This window comes from Symphalangus syndactylus, chromosome 7, assembly GCF_028878055.3.
Source record: "Symphalangus syndactylus isolate Jambi chromosome 7, NHGRI_mSymSyn1-v2.1_pri, whole genome shotgun sequence".
Taxonomy (NCBI): Eukaryota; Metazoa; Chordata; class Mammalia; order Primates; family Hylobatidae; genus Symphalangus; species Symphalangus syndactylus.
This window is the reverse complement of record NC_072429.2, coordinates 15431876-15453854: the sequence shown is the minus strand read 5'-3', so window position 1 is coordinate 15453854 and position 21979 is coordinate 15431876. Positions and strand designations below refer to the sequence as shown.

The window sequence follows — 21979 nt, the reverse complement described above, 5'->3', positions numbered from 1 at the left end:
TGGGGAGGGAGTATTGTCAGAGAAGTCTCCTCATTTAGACCCCACAACAACCCTGAAAAGTGGATATCGGCATCCCCATTTTACAGATGAATAAATTGAGATACAGAGAGATCAACTGGAAAGTGGTAGAGTTGGAATTTGAAGCAAGGTCTGTTTGACTCAAAAACCCAAGTTCTTACTACTCACACCATTAGTATTCAAGGTGAGGATAATATCTCAGTTTCACCTGGAATGGCTTTTCAAAATATACATGCTATCAAAATGTCAGCGTGTCTCCTCCCTCCCCACCCCACCCCAATGCAGTAGCCACTGGTACTGGTGGGAGTGTGTCACAGCCCTCATGTGTTTTGCACGAAGAAGGTTGAGGATCACTGACTTAGAGCACGTCCCCAGTGGAAAAAAAAAAAAAAAAATTCATGGATTGGCTAGGAATCAGACCCAGCCTTTACCCCACCATTGCAAGGGACAAGTCTGCCACCAAATCACTCCTGCCAGCACTCAGCCATAATCACAGTATTGTCCCATAAACTTTGGCAGAAACTTTTAAGTTGGTAGAAAATTTTAGCAGAAATCAATAGGCTATGGCCCTAGACAAAATACCATATCATATTTTGCAAAGCAAGTAATGTGGTTGGGCAGGAGACAAATCAAGTTTGTCTTTACTCAGAATTAGCATGCATTTGTTGGTTTAAGTAATTTCTGTGTGTTAATAATACTTGGTAATCCTTCACTTTATAGCATATGACTAAGTAGTGATATATCTTTATTAACAGTGGAATACATTCTATTTATTTGGAATGTAGGCTTTCAGATAGCATTTTAAATATTAATGACTGGGCTCTGGTAGTCAGCATAAATATGATTTGCATTAGCACTAGGTTATATCATCTTGAGTGCCTCTGATGTCAGCTATTAGGTATAGTAATATCTGACATCATCTCCTTAGGTCACTGACAACTTTGACCTCTATTCTTATGCACAGTTTCTGTCGTCTCAAAAGCTCTTTTGAATTGATTTGAAATTTTGACTCTTCCCTTTATGAGGCAGTAAAATTGATAATTATTCAGATGGGAACAGAGCGCTGAGTGAAAAATCAATTCCACCCGCTCTCTGCTGCGTATAAAATTACTTCTGAGTCGGCTGGACTGAACGGATGGCCAGAGTAAAAGCAGCAGGCAGGAGTAGTGGGAAGAATTAGCCGGACAGAACTAATAGCCTGAAGGGATGGACTTGAAAAAGAGGGAGTGGGCCAGTTGGGGGTTATTATTAGCAGGTATGGGTCCCATTGATCATCTGTTTACATCAGCTTTCCAAGACCTTATAAATCAGCCCTGAAGAGCAGCAGAACCCAAGATTCAGCCTGTTACCAGTGGGATTTTGTATTGGATTATTTTCATTTTCACACTCAGATGAAAAGTGAGCCATTGATTATTCATTGGTTGCCCATTAAATGCTGTTTTTAATAGATGATTTGCCTATCACAGAAGGTAATGAACAAGGTTGCTGCTTTATAACTTGAGGTTTCAGTTTTCAAGGCATCTGTGTCGGTTAAGTAATGCCTAACCCTATTAAAAGGAATGGATTACAAATTGCTTAACAGTGCTGAAAAACTAGACCCTAATGACTAATTGTGCTTGGAGTTTAGAGAGGATTTGTCAGCTCTTTAAACTAAACTGATGCAATGATACTGCAATTATTTACTAGTTTGAACTGTTTTTTCCCCCAACCTGGGCCTATTTTGCTGGAAGCATAATTGCATGAGGAATGTTAATTCTAAATTGCAAAAGTTATCTCCTCAAGCTTCCGTAGTAAAGGAAGCCTGAACCCCTACATAAAGGTTTTCCAACATCCTTACAGCCCTTTCCATTTGTATATAGCAGCCTGGGAAAGATATTTTATGTGCCTCTCACCTGGAATTGTGTTTATTATTCTCTGCTCTGTGGCTTTAGAGCTTCAAAATTTTTTAAAATGTTCTCCAAATAAGCCATTTTTCATATTTTGCAAACAACTCTAACTTTGCAAGCATTAAAATTTAGTCCGTATGAAGATCCATTGTAAGTGAATCTATTTGAAATAAAAACGATTGCGTCACCAGCGTTGCTTTGACCTAACAATTGAGAAAAACCCAGTTTACGTAAATTAAGGCAGAAAATTCCCCAAGCATTTTTATGTTATTAGAAGGATAAACTAAAAATTTAAGGAGAGACCAATCGTAACGGTGATCAGATTACTAATTACTACTGATTAGTAGCAGACAAGACACTGATCTGCTACAATAATTCGGAAGACAACATTTCTATGTGAAATTTTTTCAGTTTCATCACTGGTCAGTAAGTATTTGTATCTATAACACATAGTTATAGATACATAGCATTCATTTCATTATATCACAGTGAAAGATTTTGCCCAAATTAGGTAATGAAAGGGTGTGTTTTATATAATTAGAGGGGCATCTCAGAGATGTAATTCTTTATGAGATTATTAGAATAAGACACTGATCCTGAAAGCTTCTCTAAATCAGAATTCCAGTTAAAACCAATTGCTCTAGAAAGAGTAGCACCTTGCACAGAAATTAACAAGAACTATTATGCAATTAATTTGTTAAGAGGGTATTTTTAGCAATTATAGTCTTGAAAACCTTAATATATTGCATAGAGGAATTAGAGCAGTTAGGGTTGAATTCATCTTACTTTTGTCTATTTATCTATTTTGCTCAAGTCAACTGTACTGAAATCCAAAAGAAATTCTAATTGTGATTTTCTTTCTCTCCCTTTTCTCCCTCCTTTTTATGTTATTTATTTATTTTTTTTTATTTTTTTATTTTTTTTTTTGCTAACATGGCATTTAACTACAAATTGTGAAGAGCTGTCAGGAGCTATAAAAATCATACTTCAGTAGGGACTTAAGCTGAAAGAACATTCACCCTTTTCCTCAATCAGTCAGTCAATCAATGAAAATTGCTTTTGTATAGTGCTCTTCATGACATGCATCCCAAAGTGAATTACAGCAAAAGGGAAATCATCTGCTCTTTTTTCATTTCTGTGTTTAGACTGAAATGATATTGCTCAACATTTTGACATACTATACAGGACATCTTTCATACTTAAGATTCCATTCCATAATACTAAGTAGGAGAAAATGCAGTCGCATATTTAACTGATGTTGACATTTTGGCCTACAGGAACCTTAGCAAGACTCTTACAGTCAAAAACACTTAAGCAGATGAAACACAGCCATATCTCTTGTCCTCTTAAAAAGAATAGTCAGATTTTCTAATGTTAATAAAGACATTTCTAGTGATCCTTAAATAAAAAGTATGCTCTTTATGTAACCCATTAGCTCTCTCTGGTTGATTTACAACTTTATTCTCTATAATACAGTAGTATATTGATACCAAAAACAAGCTGAAAGAACATTCACAACTGGATCAGGTAATAACGGATTTAAAAAGTTTAAAGGAAGCCAGGGATATGTCATTAGACACTGAAATTGGAAAATAGGAACTCAAATTTCATAACAGAATTTTTGCACATGGTGCTACAATCTTGGTTTTAATAGCAATCGATGCATATATTATGTATATACATAGTGGGAAGAAAAATAATATTGGCAAAATGTAAGTGCTTCTATTCACAATAGCACATGGAATCAACCTAAATGCCCATCAGTGGTCAAAGGGATAGAGAAAATGTGGTATATATATACACCATGGAGTACTACACAGCCATCAAAAAGAAAGAGATCATGTCCTTTGCAGCAACATGGATGGAGCTGGAGGCTATTATCCTAAGCGAACTAACGCAGAAACAGAAAACTAAATACAGCATGTTCTCACTTATAAGTGGGAGCTAAACATTGAGTACACATGGACATGAAGGGAACAACAGATACTGGGGCCTACTTGAGAGTGGAGAGTTGGAGGAGGGTGAAGATCAAACAACTACTTATTGGGGGTACTGTGCTTATTACCTGCGTGACAAAGTAATCTGTACACCAGACCCCTGTGACATGCAGTTTACCTGTATAACAAACCTGTACATGTATCCTGAACCTAAAATAAAAGCTTTAAATTTTAGAAATTTGGCCGGGCGCGGTGGCTCACGCTTGTAATCCCAGCAATTTGGGAGGCCAAAGTGGGCGGATCACGAGGTCAGGAGATCGAGACCACGGTGAAACCCCGTCTCTACTAAAAATACAAAAAATTAGCTGGGCGTGGTGGCGGGCGCTTGTAGTCCCAGCTACTCGGAGAGGCTGAGGCAGGAGAATGGCGTGAACCTGGGAGGCAGAGCTTGCAGTGAGCCGAGATTGCGCCACTGCACTCCAGCCTGGGCGACAGAGCAAGACTCCGTCTCAAAAAAAAAAAAAAAATTAGAAATTTAAGAAATAAAAGTTTTCAAATGTAAGTGCTTACTATGTGCAAGCACTAGCTCAACCTACTTACATATGCATTATCTGGTTTAATCATGACAATATCTTTGTGAAGATGTAGTATTATCATTACCATTTTACAGATATAGAAACTGAGGCACAAAAAAATTAGGAAACATTCCCAAGGTCACAAAGTCAGTAACTGGAAGAACTAAAATTTTAGCTGAAACCTGTTTAACTCTGGGGTTCACATGCTTAAACACAAAGCTATCTCTGTTCCTTTGTTTAGTGGCTTCTAATCTAAAGTACGTATGTTTTGAGCACATAAAATGAGGTAAGTTGAGCTTCCAGTAAGCCCCACTGGGGCCATCCTTAAGGTAGACTGGTTCAAAGCAGTCATTCTATACCCCAGCATTATACTACAGCCAGGACAAAACAGATGGGCAGTGACCCAAAGAGGCAGCGGGCAAGGGAGAAGGAAGTGGCTTTGCCAGCTGCTGCAGAAAAAGCCCTGTGGCTCCCACCACCACCAAGACAGAACTCACCAAGCTTCCACTTTCTTACTCTATACCCACACCCATTCATTAATTTTATAGCCAGGTGTTGAAGGTATATAATTTAGTAGGACATGTAGTCTTGAGAAGGTCAGAATCTAGTCGTACAGCTGTGTTATAATGTCTTTTGTGACTTTAATGCCTCCGAGGTAGCTCTTGAGGTTTAACCTGATTTTTCTAGGACAGAATCAATATGGCAGCTGTGAAATGATGATAGGGAAGCAACATGTGCTTTGCATCTCTCTCCCATATCCAGCACATCTCTATTCATTGTCCTGATTTCACCACTGATTCATCAGCATAGAATGCCATTTTTAACCTCTTTCTGGTTGTAAACTGCTTCTGTTTTCTAAAGGAAATTTCTGCTGTTGAGTACCGTTAACTCTATCAGTGGTCATTCTTAAGGTCTGAATCTACACCTGAGTTCCTTTGAGCCTCCTTCTCACTTTCCTACCCATTATAACTATACCAGGTGTCACAAACTGATATGCCTATAGGGCCAAGAAGCAGAAAACCTGAATGAGGTAGACATGAAGGAATCCTCAAGTTGAGTGCACATCTCTGTCTAAAGGGGGCAGCCTCAGCACACCTCCAGCTAATTGTTGCCTTATAAGAAGGTCAGACCCAGTGTTGCCAGATACATTGAAATTTCTCCCTTGAAGAACAGCCAGAAATTCAGATTTTTAAATGTGGCCACTGATTGAAAATTAAAAAAAAAAAAAAAAACATAGAAACACTTGGCAGGCCAACACTGTATGCCTGGATACCAGCTTTCCACTTCTGTAGTATACAATCTTAAGGAATTTCAGAACTAAGATCTCCCAATGCATGATACCTTGTATTTCTCACAGCCAACCCATACAGCACTGCTACGGTGATATTTTTATTTCCATCTGGTTTTTTGCTAACTTCTGAAGCATACTTTTTTGGTTAGTTTTAAAAGGATGTAGTTATTTTGATTTTACTTAATCTGGGGCTTTGGGGGTTATTAATTTATTTTGCTCTTGCTTTTACTTTTACTATACTTGTCTACTGGAACTTAAAGGGGCCATTTTATCACTTTTGGGTTACATCTTTGCACACAAGGAATACAATAAACAGGTGATGAAATGAAACTCACATAATACTTTTCAAACTTCCTTTTTCTTCAAAATAGCCAGGTTTGTTTGAGATAAAAATAAAGTTTAGTTTGATCAAGTGTGTGTGTGTGTGTGTGTGTGTGTGTGTGTGTGTGTGTACAAAATCTAACTACTAAGGATCAAAATAAAATAAGAGGTCTGGGACTGGACAAAAGTATCTAGGTAACAACCAGGTAATAAAAGTCCAAAAGAGAGTAAACCTCTTAAGAATGAAAAATTTGTGACCGTTGCCTCAAGAGATCAGTTTAGAAAGTTAATGCTTATAATTTTAAAAATAGAGAAATACTAGTTTTTTTAATATTAAGATGACATTTTACCTGTGATGTTATGAAAGTACTTATCTATCTTTACAAGAATGATCTAGTCCAGATCCTTTGTTATTAACCATATCTTTGCCATTTTAATTTAATTTTTATTATAGAAATATTTGATGAATGACTATTTCAATGGTAACAAAATTGGTATTTTAAAACAGAAAAAACAATTAAAAATATATTTGTTATTGATCTATAAGTCATCAAATTAACATTGTAGCCATAAGAATACATATTTATAGAGTGATTTTTTCTCCCTCAAAGATCACCTACATCCTGATACTTGTCCCAGCACCTAGCAGGCCCTGACACTTCATGATAGTCAATAAGTGTTTGCAAAGTAAACCCCAAAAATATTAGTTTTCAGAAGTATGATCCGCAGGCAGTGATTTTAAGTATCAAATCTAGTGTAGTCATAGACTGCTACATAATAAACCAAATGGAAATGCTAAGAGAAGATTATATCATAATATACTATAGAATAACCCTGCTGAACTTCTACAAGAAAATTTTATTCTAAACATGGGTGAAGAAAGAAAAAAGTACTTCAAATATTGTTCCAAATGGTTAACAGAACAGAGAGGAACCCCCTCCCCAACCCCCACTAGGACATGTGTTTTTCTACCTCTAAGCACAGTTTAAGGATGTAACCCATTGATAGCATAACTTGCCTTATTAATTGAAAGGGATGGAATCCACCAGATGTACCCAAACCAGCAGAGAGTTGGGTGACTAAGCAACAGCAAAGACACCATATTGAGTGAGCCAGAATCCAGTCTCCAAGTCATTTATTTCAGCCAGTGACAATACATTTAAACTCCTGTGCCTCAGCAGTGATTGATGGTTTAATATCATATATAATTTTTTTAATGAAGGAAAACCATTTAAATATGTTACCATTTGCACTGGTATTCTCCTATGTACATAACTGCATTTAATCATTATGGGGATTGTTTTTATACTTGTGTAATTTGTATCCAAGAAATAACTGTCAAAGTCATCTCATGCTGTTGCTGGAAATGGTACAGTGTGCTTCATACTTGAATAGATTCATTCTTCCTTGTACATAATTAAGAGTATTGGAGCTTTCACTATTCCCACATAGGAATTCCATGTTTACATTTCTGAGAATGAAAAATTAGCCACAATGTGCTTTTTCAGGTTCCCATTTTCTGATGCTATGATATTTAAGCACCTTAGTTTTGTGCCAGTGTATGATTTGAAGAGTTTGATTTTAAGACTTTTAATATTAAAATACATAATAAAATTTTATTATCTAATTACAAGAGGGTTTAGCCTCTTATTAAAGTTGCTAAATCAGGCCTAGATTAGCATTATAATGGCACAGTTTGACATGGAATACTCAAAAGTCAAGTTCGAGGGAGCAGAGGGTTTTTTTGTTGTTGTTTTGAGGGGGGGGTTCCCCTACCCCCACCCCTCACACAAAATAACATGGATGAAATGCACGTATGGAAACAAACAAGGAGCAATTTGGAACGCTGAAGAAAGAGTGGAGGTGTCAGTCTAGGATGGTACCCTTAGGCAAGGCAGCTGGTATATGTAGCCTTTTGTTTATCTGCTACTGGTTTATGTAGCCTTTAGGCCGGCACCAGAAACAATCACTCCTACAGGGTCAGCTGCTGGTCAGAAGCAAAGTAAGAAAAGATTTTGCGTCCAAACACAGCAGCCGTAATTTCTGTACAGCTGGCACCTGCTACTGGTGCACAGCATGAAGGTGAAAGGTCAAAGAGGCAGTTGTTCAAAACTCAAGAATGGCTTAAAGGGACTTGTAGATTAATCTGCTTTATTAACTTCTGTATATTAGATAACTATTGCTGTGAATGACAGTACATCTTTTTGAATAAGTCACATCTCTTTCTCTTTTAAATTAGCTTTTGAGTAATGAATATTAAATAGAAAGCATTTCAGGGGTAATTAAATGAAAACAGAATGATGTCATTTTACAATTATATTTGTATGTTTATAGAATAGGGGAATTACAATGTTTTACAAGGAGCTAAAAGAAAAAAGAAGCCAGCTCTTCATGAAGAAGAATTTGGAATAAATAAGCTGTGTATCCATTTGGCTTTGTCTTTAAACTAAAAAATATGATATGGTGTGGAACTTAGTGTGAAGTCATTGGGTGCCAGTGGCCTGATTTGGTATTCTCAGGGGCTCCAAATGCTTTCCTTATAAATTAAAGGGGACTGTAATCTATCATCTCTCTTTTATCTACAGTTTAGCTATTAGTCTGCAACAAATGTTCTCAGGATAGCAAAGGAGTGGTAAAAAAAATGAACAACAGCCATACCTTTTTGCTCACATTCGTGTAAAGCAGATAGAGAATATTTCATAAGGGAAGAAAGCACAGCTACACAGGGTTAGCCCAATAATAATTAGGCATGCTTTATAACAGTCACTCACCAGTATGGCAAATGGCAACCAAAATGGTTTTTAACCTCTTCATTAATAGTGCTTGGCATAATTGCTATTATTTTAAATTAAGAATAAAAAGAATTCACTAAATGTATCTTTAAAAAAACAAACCTCTGCAAGGAAAATTTCTAACCCATAGATTAAATACTAACCCCAACTCTGGGAAGCCTTTTAACAATATGTATTCAAAAGGAATTGTTTTTATCTGTTGACGTTCAGTGATTTTTGGTTTGTCTTTTTTTCTTAAGAATTCTCAGAGAAAGAAGCACTGCAGAGAACATCTGTGTCTTTATGCTAACATAACACAGATAGCAACATTTATCTCTATTTCACACATAGAAGTTATTTAGGATTTCACTTGCACTCCCAAGTTTTGATACAAGTGCAGCCTTTCTACTCTTAGTGTTTCTATGACATAAGAAAATGACACCTAGGATCATCTCCCTGCATCACACGAAGCTAGCCCAAGACTTACCAGACAGAGCCTAAATTTGTATGACTACCACAAAGAGGATGACTACCTTGGCCAAAAAATAATGATTCAGTAATGTTTTCTTACCATACTATTCCAAAGAATCTTCATACATCCTTCTTGAAGACCTAAGCTTTTCCTTCATTCTGTAACAGAAGGCTTATTTCCTGCAGGGTTTCTGGGACATAAGATGCCGCTATAGAAGGAAAACCTCAGGCTCAAACAGAGAATTTTAATAAGAATGATTATGATGAAAAAAACAGTAGAATCAATTATATGCTAGGCTGTGTGCTAAGTGCCTTACGTATACATATATGTATATACCTGTATATATTTCTACTTATGTCTTACAGCTCTGTGAGGTAGGTATTTTATCTCCATTTTATAATCAAAATATTGTAATTATAGCTCTGAGAAGTTAAATAACTCACCCAATATCATACAGCTATTAAGTAGCAGAACCTGTGCTCTTAACCACTATACAGTACTATTAACTAACTGGCCTAGAAACAGGATTGGCAGGGATGGAAGAGTGGCAGGAAGAGCCATACAGCATTCTTCAATCAAGAACTGAATTGAGTCTTCAGTCCTTGAGCCCAGGACTTTTTTCTTTTTTTTTAATTTTTTAGAACTGATTGGACACGAGGTAGACATTTGACCCAAGCTGGCTCAGTTCGAGTCGTTCCTCCCTAGATTTAGAAACTGGCACTTAACAGATGCTGATTGCCAGGCGCAGGGGCTCATGCCTGTAATCTCAGCACTTTGAGAAGCTGAAGCTATTTAGGATTTCACTAAAAGCCGAAGCAGGAGGATTGCTTGAGGCCAAGGGTTCCTGACCAGCCTGGGCAACATAGCAAGACTCTGTCTCTACAAAAAATTAAATTGGCCAGGTGTGGTGGCTCACACCTGTAATCTCAGCACTTTGGGAGGCCAAAGCAGGTGGATCATGAGGTCAGGAGTTCGAGACCAGCCTGACCAACATGGTGAAACCCCGTCTCCACTAAAAATATACAAAAATTAGCTGGGTGTGATGTCACATGCCTGTAATCCCAGCTACTCAGGAGGCTGAGGCAGGAGAATTGCTTGAACCCAGGAGGCAGAGGTTGCAGTGAGGCGCCATTGCACTCCAGCCTGAGACTCCGTCTCAAAAAAAAATTAAATTTTAAAAAAAAAATTTGTAAAGATGCTGGTCAGCCACTAGTCCTCATCTAAATTGAAGACTTGAAAACTCAAGAGCCATGAGGCAGCCATTCCCTGCCATATGCTCAGAGAAATAGCCAGTCCTAGAGGGGAGAAAAAAGAAGCAGACATGCCGAGGATCTCAAATGAGAGGCCAAGCAGCCCCAGAGAAAGAAAAAGACTGAGAAATACCCTGCCACCTGCCTTGCCATGGTTCCAAGCCCTTGAGAGACTTAACTGCACTGCCTTGTCTGGGGGTCAAACTACCCCTTATAGACCTAAGTTTTATCAGAGACTACTCTTGACTCGGGAGAGTTGTGAGGACAAAATGAACCAATGAGTATAGACTTACCTAACACAAAGGAAGTATTCAATAAACACGTAAAATTTGCCTTCACTTTGAAAAACAATATGCAGTTACCACTTTTTTGTGTCCTTGAGGGGAAAATATCCCTGCTATTTATACTATAAATGTGAAAAATATCCTTTCAGGAGATTCCAAGCCCAAGACTTCCTTTCAAAGATAATTTGATTTTGAAGCCATATCACTGAGATCTTTCCTGGTCCCATCCCTGTGTTTTGCCTTTCTTAATGTTCTTTCTGTGATAAGCATTCTCAAAATCACACTTACTGGACTGGGTGAGGGCATGGTGTGGTGTGAGTTTGAAATTCTTGGCCCCAAACTGACTTTTTTCTTACCTGTTCCTCCTGCATACTTCAGGCATTGCCTCGCAATGGCCAAAATGAAAATAAATCTAATTTCTTAGTCCATTATGTGCTATTATAGCAGAATACCATAGATTGAGTAATATGTAATGAACAGAAATGTGTTTGCCTCACAGTCCTGGAGACTAGGATGCCCAAGGTCAAGGGTCTGCATCTGGCAAGGGCCTTCTTGCTGTGTCATCTAATGGAGGTAGGTGGAAGGGCAAGAAAGAGCACCAGGAGGCCAAACTCAACCTTTTTATAAAGAACCAATCCCAGAATAGTGGCATTAATCCAAGCATGAAGGCAGAGCCTTCATGCCTAATCACCTCTTAACGCTGTTGCATTGGGGATTAAGTTTCTAACACGTTCTTTTTGGGGGACACATTCAAACCATAGTACCTCATAATTCTTCCCATTCGTATAATGTCTTCATACCTAATGTCTCTGATTCTCACAATAACCCTAACAGGGAGATAAGGCCAACACGGAATTTTTTTTTTTAACTGAGGAGTCTAGGTACATCAACAAATTTAATCCCGCAGTGACTGTATGAGAGACCTATGCAGAGATTCAGAGATGTGTGAAAGGACTTGCCCAAGTCACACAGCTAGGAAATGGTGGCATCTAGATTATAATTAAGGCTTCTTATCACTAGATCTCACACAGTTTTTATAATACCACACTAAGTTTTCTCAGGGCCTTAACCTACTATTTCTCTGTGGCATTTCTTCTTACCTTTTCATCTTTGTCTAAGAGAGACATCAGAGTAAATGAGAAGGTTTCCCCTGCCTTCATTTCTCTGCATGGAATTGTGAGTGGTGTGAGAAGCTCTTTGAATTTCTTCAAAGAATGGCACAGTATAAAGTAAGAGTGGGCTTAATAAATCACATGACTTATTTATTTTACAGTTATTACTGGTTTTTCACATACTTGCAGGTTAAATTATGTAATTCCCAAAGTATAGTGTGCTGTAGTGTGCTGGAAATGTGAATCCAACTTTTACATTCATTTTTCTCTTAATTCATGGAAAGTTGTTTTTTGGGGTTTTTTTGTTTTTTTAAAAAATAGGTCTCACCTTGTCGCCCAGGCTGGAGTGCAGTGGCACAATCTCAGCTCACTGCGACCTCTGCCTCCCAGGCTCAAACGATCCTCTCACCTCAGCCTCCCAAGTAGCTGGGATTACAGTTGTGCACCACCACACCCAGCTAATTTTTTTGTATTTTTGGTGGAGACGGGGTTTCACCATATTGCCCAGGCTGGTACCGAACTCCTGCGCTGAAGTGATCCACCCACCTCATCCTCCCAAAGTGCTGAAATTACGAGTGTGCACCACCACACCTGGCCTTAACTCATGGAAAGTTTAACCAGCAGTAGCCACTGATGGAGCTGTGAGTTTATATAGTGTGTTGAGGAAGACTCCTTGTTTGTTTGTAATCTTATCACTATTTGAAGAACAAGGTAAAAAGAGGTTCCTTCATCTTCTGGACTTTCATGAATTAATGCTGCCTCTTATGCTTTGCAACCTAGAAGAGTTCTTGCTTATTAATTCCCTATCCCTTGGCACGCTTAGAAGAATATAGACTGAGTGCTTTCAAATGACTGAAATTTCATCCTCCTAAGGTTTTAAATTGCAAATTCTCCATATTTGTTGGGCCTTTCTATTTTACAGCAATCAGGGCAGACAGGTTTTACAGTCGTTATACCTGGTTTTGAATACCAGTTATACTATTTGCTAACTGTATGCCCTTGACATAGTTACTCCACCTCTTGGAGGATAACACCACCTCACCCAAGGGAATTCTAGAGCTTACCTGAACTGGCCTCCAGGATCAGATAGCTGAACCACTCCCTCCTGTGGTGTCATGCCCAGACTTTAGTTAAGACTCACTGTCTTAGATTCTCTCCCAGTCCATCACTCCCTCAGCCTACTCTGTAGTCTGGAACATTGGTACCATGGAAAAGGAAAACATTTGAGTACACACTTCGTTGAGATCCTGTAAACAAAAAATGTCAAATAAACTCCCAAGAAAGACAGTGATGGAAAGTGCAAGGTCTGAAGAGAAATCTCTTAGGCACCAAGGCAACCTACCAGAAAGAAAACCCTAAAAAAGAGCTCAGTGTGCATGCCCATATTTAATGTGGCTTCTTACTTTACATGGGGCAAACAAGTCCCACTAAGGTCAGGGAACTAAAAGCATCAATTAGAGATAAGTGCATTTAGGGATCTCTCTGAACCCCTTAAGACTGGAAGGAAACAACTTGATGGGCGGGCAGTAAAAGATTAATAACTACTAAGACTACACGAGCCCTTAAGGCCGCAGAGACCACACTTTATCCAATTCCATACCAATGGTGCTTGACACACAGTAGGAGGTCAGAAATTCCTTGAGCAGTGAGAAAGTGTGAGAAATGAAGAGGGAGGGGAAAGACAGAAGGAAAAGTCCCTAGCACAGTACCAGACACACTGTAGGTACTCAATAAGTATGTAGTTACATGTGTGCACCTAGCACATAAAAAGAGCTAATAATAGAATATTATTGACTTGAAATATACACCGGTGAAAGAAACCTTATAGATAACGAGGTATTCATAGTCCCTCTTGAGGTTTAGCCTGTTTTGGAGACTGCACTTTAAGGGCAGAAGTTCCACACTAGGCCATTAGTACACTTACCCCTCAAGAGAGTAAGCCCTCCCTCCCCAACTTCATCTTTTTCCTGGGCCCCTTGCATTGCAGAGAGCCTGAAAACAAATTGACAGAAATCTGGAGGAAAGTAACTCAAGTGATTTAGGAGAATGGAAGGGCTGGCTTATAGGGGCAGATTAAAGAAGCTAAATATGTATGGTTTACCTAAGTGACAACTAAATGGGGCATTTGATAAGTCTATAAATACTTGGAAGATGTAAATGCCAAGAAGGAAAGGGAATTACTTAGCATGGCACAATGGAGTATTGGCATAATGGAATAATATTAAGAAAGGGAAAATGAAGGTTGAACATCAATAAAAAACTTCCTGACAAACAGAACTATTCCTGACAAGGTACACTATTAAGTTATGTGCTATAGGCCAAGGGAAGTAATGTCAGTGCCATTTCTCAGAGTACTGGCAACAGAGCCAGTAAGATAGGACCCAAGAAGTGTCCTCTTGACGAAGGCACAGGAGCCAAGCAGGAAACCTTCTGTGTCTGTGGCTTCCCAATCCTAGAAAGGGAAGAAAGCTGCATCTTGTTGTTGTTGTTGTTGTTGTTGTTGTTGTTGTTGTCGTCGTGTTGTTAGATGGAGTTTTGCTCTGTCATCCAGGCTGGAGTGCAGTCGCATGATCTCAGCTCACTGCAGCCTCTGCCTCCCTGGTTCAAGCAATTCTCCAGTCTCAGCCTCCCAAGTAGCTGGGATTACAGGCTGACACCACCACTCCAGGCTAATTTTTTGTATTTTTAGTAGAGATGGGGTTTCACCATGTTGGCCAGGCTGGTCTTGAACTCCTGACCTCAGGTGACCCACCTGCCTTGGCCTCCCAAAGTGCTGGGATTACAGGCGTGAGCCACCACACCTGGGTGAAAGCCGCATCTTCTAGGGAAAAATCAGATGGCTCAGACCCTGTGGAGAATGGTTAAACCAGCAGTTCACTACCACATCACTGCCAGAAAGATTTATTCAGCTTTAATGGCACCCCATTTCCTGTACACAAGATCTGAGCCCAACCTGTGTAATCACCCTCATCTGCCACCAGTACTCCCCATCCACCCTTTCCATTCCCACAGAACTGTTCATCATTCCCCAGACTCTTCTCCAAACCTTTGCACCTGCTTGCCCTTCTTCCTACCTGACTGTCAAACTTCTCTTATTCTCAACAACAGATGCAAATGTCACCTTCTCTATGAAGCCATCCCTGGCTGCCTCCACCCCTAGGCAGGGTTAGCCTCCTCTGGTTTCTAAAAGCCTCCTGTGTAAGCTTCTGTTTACGGCCACTTACTGTATCTTCTGCCATTGTTTCTATACTGTGTGTCTCCTCCCCTACTCAACTGTAAGCTCTTTGAGGGCTGGGACTGTGACTTGTTCATCTGTATATTCCCAGAGTTTGACACAGAGCCTTGCCCAAATTAGGTGGTCAGTAAATGTTTAATTGAAGAATGAGGTTCTATTCCCAACGCTTTCAGTCACTAACTAGCATTCCTTGGGCCATGTAATTATTAGGGAAAAAGAGCTTCCAAATCTCAGTAGCATCTTTGAATCATCTTCCCGGCCTCTTGGCCAGCACTTTCTATGCCACTAGATAACTATAAATAAAAACTCTCAAATCTGAAAATTCTGCATGGTTTAAATATAAACTCTAATATTTAATGGAAAATATTTCTGAAGGGTCCCATGAATTGTCCACAAGAACAATTTTTCCCCCATATGAAAAATGAAAACATTTTGGATCCTTTTGTAGTTCATGAGCATGATGATTGGATGTTCACGTGCATATGTGAACCCTAAGCAGTGTGCATATCCATGACAGAGATAACTATAAGCACATGTTTATATTATTCAGTAATAAACTCTAACTGAGGCCATTCAAAAGAAAGAGACTGGGGAAACACTGTCTCTGACTCACAGCTCTTTCTCCGCATCTCTGTTTTTGTGTCTGACTCTGTCTCTGAGAGTTTCTGTTTCTTGGTCTCTCTCACAGTCCCGTTCTTCTTGGTACATTACAGTATTCATTGCACTCTCCTTTGATGACTGCATGAGACGCCCTCATGCCATTATGCTTATGCTGTTCTGTTGTGAAGTACGATAATAATTGAGAAATGTTTGATGACTATTTAGTAACGTGGCATGCTGTTTCCCCACTCCCTTCCTTGATTTTGAATGGCCTCAGTTAGAGTTTACTGTATCATTGACTATTTAATATAAACGTGTGCTTGTAGTCATCTCTGTGATGCGTATGCACACTGCTTAGGGTTCAGTTCATTGCTACAGCCACCTAAACAGCAGCCACCTCTACACTACCTGTAGCATTTCTGGAACAGTCTGGCATCCTTCTCTTCATTGGAAGTCTTGACTTTGAGGCCATGTTCTTTTTATATTTTATTTTATTATTTTATTTTATTTTATTTTGTTTTGTTTATTTATTTTGGAGACAGAGTTTCACTCAGTCACCCAGGCTGGAGTGCAGTGCCATGATCATGGCTCACTGCAGCCTCAGCCTCCAGGGGTCAAGCAATCCTCCTACCTCAGCCTCCTAAGTAGCTAGGACTACAGGCACACACCACCACACCTGGTTAATTTTTGTATTTTTTTGTAAAGGTGGAGTTTCACCATGTTTCCCAGGCTGGTCTCGAACTCCTGAACTCAAGCAATCCGCCCACCTTGGCCTCCAAAGTGCTAGGATTACAGACGTGAGCCACGCGCCCGGCCTGAGGCCATGTTCCTAAAGCTCTGAATTTATCCACAGCTTCAGTATGTTTCTAAGATTATGCTTTTTAGAAATATTTCATTGGGAAGAAAATGGGGTATGCAGTCAAGGATTCTGGCCATTTCTGTCTGTCTCTGCTACCCTACCCCTCGACTCCCCTCATTTTGAACTTCTTGCAGTATCTAAACTTGTTACCTTGCCTCCGGTACTTACCCGTAATTGCTGTTCTCCAGAACCTAATCAGTATTGTTCTAAATGGCAGACCTCATCATGTCACCTTCTCCTCGAAAATTCTTTGAAGGCTACCCTTCATGTATTAGCCCAAACTCATTTCTATATTCAGCATGGCATAAAAGCCCTTTTATAGCCTGGACCAAGCCCAGTCTTCTACTCCTTGCCCCTTAAATCTACTCCCTGCCACTCAGAAGGTCTCTTTCAAAAACCTCCTGTGCATGGGCTGTTCGTTCCTTAAACATGCCAAGCTCTGTCTCCAGTGTCTTTTCTCATTTTATTTCCTCTTCCAAATATATACTTCTTCCCAGGTAATGCTATATGCATCTTTTAAGATTCAACTTAAAATCACCTATCCTATGAAGATAGGCTGGTCTTTTTAGATAGAAGCAGAGTACATGCGCCTTTGTTAGTCTCTTTTAAGCTTGCACACATTGTTTGCTAGTTGGGGAACCCCCAGAGGCTGGTATAGGCCAGTAGAGGTTCTAGAACCTATGTGGTAGTCATTCAGGAAGTACCATGAACCAAAAATAAGTGTCACTTGAATAAAAGTTAAGGGAAAGTGGCTTTGGAGTTGAAAGTTATTCCTCAAAAATACAGATCTTCCCAACATTCCTACCCAGAGGAAATTTACATGGTATTTTTGACAAGTAATCCTTAATTTTTACATCAAATTGAAAAGTGTTCTGTTTGATATTGGCAAGAGTGAGAAAGAGTTTCCCAAATAATGCTGAGTGGCAAGCCCTGCAGCCTTCCAATGCCCCAGGTTTTCTGGTTTTATTTTAATGCAGCAAGCTGCTTTATGAGATCTGCAGCCACTTGAAATATGATTTACTACTCGTAAAAAGTTTCAAATGGATAATGAAGATTCAGGAATGAGACTCACAGTGGTGTAGTGTAGCCAATTTTGTTGCTGTTGCTCCACAGTACATCTCTGCCATTGAAATGAATTATTTATCATAATTTATTTCAACCATGGAAAATAAAACTGCTTTCATTGTGATATGTGCAGTAACATTCAGAATAGACACATTACATGCAGCACTCTCCATTAATTAATCCTGAAGTTTCATTCTAACTTTATCTTCTTTCTTACAAGCTAGGAGACTGACAGGTAATTCTTTCCCCAGTAAACTGTGATTAAAATGGATGTTTTGAGAACTAGGGGTAATGTTGGTAATAGAGTAAATTGAAACAGCAAAACTAGGTTGTGTTTTTCCGTAGATGGAACAATGGTTGGAAGAGTTTTTTAATTTTTGAAGCAATTAATCACTTTGAGCAAAAGCATCCCTTAGCTTTCCATAAGGAGGGGATGGCAGAGTGGGGATGCTTTTAGTTGAGATGTGGAAGCATGCAGTGCTAATATATGACCAAAACCAGCTGAGTTTCCTGGTCCTGAGGTGCTTTTGAGGTAAAAGTCTTCTTTTTTTTAAGAGCAAGGCTAGCATTGTGCAAAGAACAAGTTGGCAGGGATCCCCAGTGATTCCAGGGGAGAGCAGGTCATCCGTAATTGATTGCAGTCTTGTTTCTTTAAAAGAGAGACTCACCTCATCCTGCATTTCATTTGACTTTTTTTTATTTAAAATGCTAAATACTTTTATTATAAGGCTGCAAAAACACTATAAGCACTTAGTAATGTTCTTTGTATATATAGATAATTTTAAAATTTAATGTAACTTAGATGGTAGAACTTAGTTAATCCAGGCAGGAAAATATAACTAATTATATGTTTATTTATCCATTATGTTCATTTTTCATAGCATTCCACTAATATCACATAGGTGAATAGCAGACAGAGAGAACAATTGATTTCTTTTCCCTAAAGATAACTATTATCTAATTTGAGCAGGATCGCGTTTCAATATCTGCTGTACACATGGCCTCAGGAACAGCATTTCGAAATGACAGAAACCCCCTTACTTCCACAAACCCTGAAAATCTGGAAGCTTTTTCTCTTTCAGTAGCACTCAGATTTTGCCTAATCCTGGGTCTCCAACCAGGGCATGGGGCTTAGGTGAAATTGCTGTGGAGATGGGTAGGTTTCTCTGCTTTTTCAAATCCTACTGTACTGTAAGCAATCATGTTTTTTGTTTGTTTTTTATTGTTTTTGTTGCGGCCAGCCTTCCCCTTCTCTTTTACTGACCTTCTGAAAGGCCCATGACAAGTGCCAGAAAATTCCTGAGACTCAGAAGCAGCTCTTGAAACTTAGATGCATTTATTATTGGTTGTTCCTCAAAACATGACCAACTTATTGCATCAGAATGAAGGACAATCTAGCTTGGTCAGAAGTACAGATAATTTTGTATCCTATTCCTCTTCCCATTAAGGCTGACAAATTAAGATTAACAGATTGGCCGGGTGCAATGGCTCACGCCTGTAATCCCAGCACTTTGGGAGGCCAAGGTGGGCGGGTCACCTGAGGTCAGGAGTTCGAGACCAGCCTGGCCAACATGGTGAAACCCCATGTATACTAAAAATAGAGAAAAAAAAAATCAGCTGGGTGTGGTGGCCGGTGCCTATAGCCCCAGCTATTCGGGAGGCTGAGGCAGGAGAATCGCTTGAACCCGGGAGGTGGAGGTTGCAGTGAGCCAAGATCACAACATTGCACTCCAGCCCGGGCGACAGGAGCAAAACTCCATCTCAAAAAAAAAAAAAAAAAAGATGAACAGATTAAGTTATCCCATTCTATGGTACATACCCTATTGGGCACAGCTCTGATCATCCTTTTTTTTTTGTGTCCTCTGCCCTCCCGAACCGCCACCCCCTATCCAGGTCCAGACACGGGGATGCTTTGTCATTGGTCTCTCACCTCTTCTTTGGTCTGTCTTTTTGCTCTGTCCTTCCTTTGCCTAAACCAGAGCCTTCTTTTTTTTGTTTGTTTTTTGTTTTTTGAGATGGAGTCTCACTCTGTCACCCAGACTGGAGTACAGTGGCATGATCTCAGCTCACTGCAACCTCCGCCTCCTGGGTTCAACCAATTCTCCTGCCTCAGCCTCATGAGTAGCTGGGATTACACATCCGCACCACCACACCTGGCTAATTTTTGTGTTTTTAGTAGAGACGGGGTTTCACCATGTTGGCCAGCCTGGACCAGGGTTCATATCATCACTTTAGCCTCAGTTTTTTCTTTATGGTACCAATGGGGAGCAGGAGGGAATAGTCTGAATTTTTTCTCCTATTTCTTAGAACTTTATGGAATTTTTTTTAGTTATATTATTCAGTATGCTTAATATTAATGAAAAGTGTTCATTTTACTCAAGGGAAATTGGCTTAATTTACTAATGCTTCCTATTATGTTAATTTAAATTGCTGTGTACATTACTCTTGGTGGGAGGAAACCCATTATTTTTATCAAAATGTTCGGTGGACCATTTTCCAGAGACAGCCTGTTAAGGCTGCCATTGTTCATCATGAGAGTCTGAAAATGTTGACCAACTCTGCTATAAAAGCTTTAAGTGGGAGGCAGGAAGGTCTGCTGAGAACTCTCCAGGAACCACTACCCTGGATTCTAATCACAAGAATTTCAGTGGCGGCCTCACTCATCAGTAGGCAGCAAGGGTGTCTGAATGGAGGAGGTACACATGGACCACATACCTAAGAGATTCACTGAAGGTGGAAGAATGAGCCATGGCCAGAAATGAGCCTTGTTTGTCACACCATCAGTCCTCCAGATGTGTAAAGTAGGTCATACTGCCTCAGCCACTATGCCGGTGGTCTTGATCCTCACTCAGACAGCAAGACAGTGGCAGCCAGCAGACTGGCATGATGGACTTAGGCAGACCTATGCACATATCCCGGTTCAGCTTCACATCCTGGTAGCTGCAGTACCTTGAACAAGTTACTTATTTGCCCAGAACCTCAGATCCTTAGTCTATAAAATGGAAATAATATCTGCTTCCCATGGTTAGTTGAGGATTAGAGATGGTGTATGCAAGTGCCCAGCAGAGCACTGAGCACCCAGAAGATGCTCCATAAATGAGGGCTATTATTGTTGTTGGATGGTGGGAATACTTGTCAGGCACAGCCTACTCTTAGGTGAAAGTTCTTGTCATTAGAAATGATGGTGCCCTGGCCTTTGACCTTTGCAACCTGCAAGCCCCTACAAAGGCACTCTCTGGAGCTGGCTGTAGGACAGCAGTGGCATAGAAGAGTTCTTAGGCTGTACACACAAAAACAAGATCCTTGCAAACGAACAATGTATTAATTCCAGTATGTAATCATTTTAAGTTTTAGTCATAGATTCAGGCAAGAACTTCCCTGTTTTCTGTACAGTGCCCTTTTAACTCTTCAGCTCTTTATACTTTACCTTATGATACTTCATTCATCCTTTTGCATTTATTCATTTATGTATTTACTCTTTCAGTTGCTGTTTCCTAAATCTCTGATGTGTGCCAGTGCCTAATCCTAGGCCCTGGGGATACAGTACCACAGGAGTTTGCAATCCAGTCTCCCCACCCCACTGCCATTGCAGTCATCACCCTGTACTCATTCAAGTTGGCTTTTTCCATTTTCTCAGCCTTTGCTCCTATTTCTCCAACCATCCTGCTCTTTGATAATATCCAGCCATCAGATTCTAGACCCACTGAGCCTTCAACTTTCTTAGAAAAAAATACAGTTCACTGTCTAGCAGTAAAGCATCCAACACAAACCACATCTTTGTCTATTCTATTTCAGCAGGAGACAGAACAGAAGGGGTTTAAATTGGGCGTTTTGGCCAGGCACGGTGGCTCACTCCCAGCACTTTGGGAGGCTGAGGGGGGAGGATTGCTTGAGGCCAAAAATTGGAGACCAGCCTGGGCAACAAAAAGAGGCCTGGTCTCTACAAAAAAATCAAACCATTAGCCAAGTATGGCGGCACCTGCCTGTAGTCCCAGCTACATGGGAGGCTGAGGTGGAGTTGCTTGAGACCAGGAGTTTGAGGCTGCAGTGAGCCATGATGACACCACTGCACTCCAGTCTGAGCATCAGAGTAAGACCCTATTTCTAAAAATAAAATGAACAGGCTAGGTGCAGTGGCTCACGCCTGTAATCCCAGCACCTCGGAAGGCCAAGGCAAGCAGATCACTTGAGGTTGGGAGTTTGAGACCAGCCAGGCCAACATGGTGAAACCCCATCTCTACTAAAAATACAAAAATTAGCCAGGTGTGGTGGCACATGCCTGTAGTCACAGTTACTTGGGAGG

At 39.9% G+C, this 21979-nt stretch overlaps 1 protein-coding gene and 1 pseudogene across 3 annotated transcripts in view; both read left to right on the top strand.

Moving 5' to 3' along the window:
• Nucleotides 1–21979, top strand: part of RANBP17 (RAN binding protein 17) — a 428141-nt gene that overhangs the window by 395829 nt on the left and 10333 nt on the right. The gene's annotated exons all lie outside the window — the stretch shown is intronic.
• On the top strand, nt 15589–15642 carry LOC129487117 (uncharacterized; annotated as a pseudogene).